At 48.0% G+C, this 3,919-nt stretch overlaps 1 pseudogene; it reads left to right on the top strand.

The window, feature by feature from the left end:
• Positions 1-459: 459 nt before the first annotated feature.
• On the top strand, positions 460-1,674 carry LOC136505048 (uncharacterized; annotated as a pseudogene).
• The last annotated feature ends 2,245 nt before the right edge of the window (positions 1,675-3,919 follow it).

The following is a 3,919-nucleotide window of genomic DNA, read 5'->3' on the forward strand; positions in this document are numbered from 1 at the left end:
TTACCCCATATTCAGTTTGTTCGGTTCGTTTTTTCAGCCGGCACAATAAATTCAGTTAGAACAGTATTTTTAAACTATTTTCAGCCAAGTTTCAGATGAGCGAACCGGACTGTGCCATGACGGGTCACGCTGCTGTGCAAGCAAGCGACCCCATCCGCCGCCAAACTCCAACCATCGCTCATGGCCGCCAGGGACATGCAGCCTCACCGCACGCCCGTCTCCGCCCCGTCCGTCGACCCCACCCCGCTAATCCGTCAACTCCAACCAACCGTGACAAGACTCCCCTGTCCCTGCTCCGTCTAAGCCGCCGTCTCCACCATCATGGCCCACCTCGCCCACGCATCACAACCACCTTGCGCCACCTCGCCCACGCATCACAACCTACCCAAATCCTAACCGGCGCGCGTTGTTTTTTTTTTCCCGAGACGACCGTCGTGGTGTTTCTGCAGATCACAATCTGTGAATCCAGCTGGGACATTCCAGTACATCCGCCAGACCCCAGTCCCCGTCAATCCCCACTCGCCTGTTCCGTACACGGCACTCCCCCGCCTCTGCCGCTGCCGCCCCAGTCCACACCTCATGGACACGCCGCCGCCCTCTCTCCCGCCGTCCACCCTCCTCTGGCCGGACCTCCTCGCGGGCGCGGCGTCCTCCACGCGCCGCCTCGTCGCCGCGCATTCCCGCCACTTCCTCGCCCTATCCTCTCTCCTTCTGCTCCCGCTGGCCCTCCTCCTACTCGCTCTCCCCTGTCCGTTCCTCCCTGCTTCCGCCTCCTCCCCCGCCCGCCCCCTCCGTGTCTCTCCGGTCCCCGCCGGATCCGCCGAGGAACCCGCTACCCATCCCGCTGCCGCTTCTCGCCCTCGCCTCCGCGCTCCTCTACCTCGCCGCCTTCGCCGCCGCCGCGGCCAGCGCGCAAGCAGGGTTCTTCGGTCGCCCCGTCCGGCTCCTCGCCTCGCTCCGCTCCGTGCCAGCCTCCCTCCTCCGCCTCGTCCTCACCGCCATCCCGGCCTCCCCGCTCGCACTCCTTCCGCTCCTCCCGCTCCCCGCTGCGCTCGGCGCCGCGCTGCCCGTCCTCGGCTTCATCCTTTTATCCCCGTTCTGGTCCCTCGCTGGCGCCGCTGCCGTGGTCGAATCGGCCACAGGCCTCACGCCGCTCCGCCGGAGCTGCCGGCTCCTCTCTGGCGCCCGCCTCGCAGGCCTCTCCTTGTTCCTGGTCTTCGCCGCCGGGATTGGGGTCACGCTTTGGGGCTTCGGCGGTGTGGCTTCCGAGACGTACGACGCTGGGGCTGGGTGGGCTGGAATGGCGCCCGTGGTGGTCAAGGCGGTGGCTGGCACAGCGCTGCTGGCCGTGATGATGCTGTACGGGATGGTGGCCAACGTTGTGCTCTACATGCACTGCCGCGCGATGCACGGAGAGCTCGCAGGGGAGATCTACAATGAGTTCGCCAACATGTATGTCTTCCTGCCCTTTGACGATGGAAAAGATCGCCATGTTGTCTCTGTGGTCACGATGTGGCCGTGATTGGTTTCAGTGGAAGCAATCAAAAGGTTTTGGCCTGGTGTGCATTTCAGTTCTGTGCATAAGTGTGTGTAATTGTGATGTAATGTTCAGAACATGTAGACTACTATTAGTGTAAGAGATCCATGCTTTTGGTTTTGTACTAAAATAGAAAAGGATTTGAGTATCATATACCATTGTCGATGGGAATCAAATGTAAACTGGCCATTTGTTGTGTCATAGGTTTCATACAACTCTGCGGTATAAGAATACATTGGAGGTTAGAAAAGTAACTGTTCTGCATATCATAATACTGTACTTAGGATCTTAGAACAATCCTTAGAATGCATTTGCCTCCAGTTGCAAACTGTCCTGTTGAAATAGTAGATAGAGTAACCAACTAAGGCGTGACTGGTGCACTACATCACTGTACTTGCATACTTTTCTCACTCACAGAAATGCCAAATGTCATCCTTAGGATTACTAAATGGTTAAAACTTCATTACTAAATTCCTCTAATTTCAGTGAAACAGGTTGCCTTGCTTAATTTGGTTTTTGACTGCCATGAAATTACAGTTGTCTGCTGTTTCTTTTTATAATGTTATTAAGCCTTTGGTACAGTGCAAAGGTATTGCATTACCCATATACCCTAATTTGCTTTATCATTTTGGTACCTTTTTATGCTTTTGAATAAAATGTTTACATTCTGGAATATCTGCTGAGTTTGAGGATACTATAAAAAAAGGGCGTACCCAATGCAGAGAGCTCCCGCTCTGTGCGGGGTCTGGGGAAGGGTGTCAGTGGCTAGCCTTACCCTCGCCTGTGCAATGCGAGGAGACCGCGACTCGAATCCGGGACCTTCCGGTCACAGGCGGTATAGATCAACATAATTGTCCTTAACAAAAAAATAGAACAAAACGGACAAAAAGCTCCATTAGTTTTGTTCAATCACTTATCTTTGGAAATTGGGCATAAAGAATCACTATTAGTCATTTGAACATTCATCCTGTAGACAACAAGTTTGCAACTTCATTCTTCTGTGCATTACATAATATTTTTTTTCATGAATAGTACAATTGGTACACTAATAGGGAAGAAAAAAAATGAACTGACAAATGGAATAAACTAATGGTGTTTGTTGGCATGGTGAGTATTTTCTCCAAGAAACATGAAAGCTGCATGTGGTGAATTATTTTTTGGTAATGAGATAATGATATGTTCTCTTAGTACTCAGTATTTGGAATGACATTGGACTTGGAGTGCAATACTTTTTAAATTTGCATGTTTAAACCATTGACAAAATTAAGCTGGCTCCCTCACCAAAAGTAAATGTCACTAGTGTTTTAGTTGTTGGAACTAAATGTCATTGATAATTACTGACCTACCATATTCCGTATTACTATCCAGCTATAGACACATTTTTTAAAGAGGATATGTTCGATCTGCTGTTCCTACTTTCAATCCTTATTGCTGGTTTTCTTCTCTTGGAGACAACGTGCCTGCTCCTATTTTCAGCATTATTAAAGAACTAAAACAATTACATCATAAATACAGTCTTAGTGCCAGCTAAATATGTCTCTTCTATTTATATAATGCAAATGCTGTGAGATATATTGGATTTGAATGATTTCCACAACAACAACAACAACAAAGCCTTTAAGTCCCAAACAAGTTGGGGTAGGCTATTTGAATGATTTCCATGGTCTAAAAATTGAAAGATTGGTCTCAGTGTGTATCTCATCATATCACATCGAAGTTACGGATGATGATTTGGATGGAAGATGATGATGGGGAGATCGGTCTTGTTCATGGCATATCCATTCTCTATCATCATCACCATTGTCCCTAAACACATTTGGAATACCAATATTAGGTAGTAACAAATTCTTAGTTTTATCATTATGCAAACATAGGAACGAGCTCACCTTGTCTTTAACTTTCACGGGCGTACCCATAGGTGTCATGTCCTCATCAGATGATCCTTTCCTCTTTTCTGGGATTCTTTTGCAGTTTTTTCCTACCTTTGTGGGCATTTGATAGGCTTGAAAACACTGTTGTGTTTCTAATTGTTTTACTATCTTTTCTTTTGCGCACCGAGACCTAGACAAGGCAACTATCTTGTGCAGGGGCATCACAAAAGTCTTGGTGCTGAACAAAGATTAGGGGTGAAAACGGGACGGATATTTCCCGATATCCATCCGTCCCTGAAGGGTCAAAACCTTATACGGGTAGTCCGTATCTAAATCCGAACATTTAATATTCGTACCGTATCTGAATCCGAATACTCAAAATCTCTTATATGTATATTAGATATCAATATCCGACATGAATCCCTATCCTGTTGCGAGATCCAAAAAAAATATAGGATATAATGCAGGATATATCCATCTGTATTCGATCCGGTTTCATCCCTACCACAGA

Source organism: Miscanthus floridulus, chromosome 14 (genome assembly GCF_019320115.1).
Source record: "Miscanthus floridulus cultivar M001 chromosome 14, ASM1932011v1, whole genome shotgun sequence".
Taxonomy (NCBI): Eukaryota; Viridiplantae; Streptophyta; class Magnoliopsida; order Poales; family Poaceae; genus Miscanthus; species Miscanthus floridulus.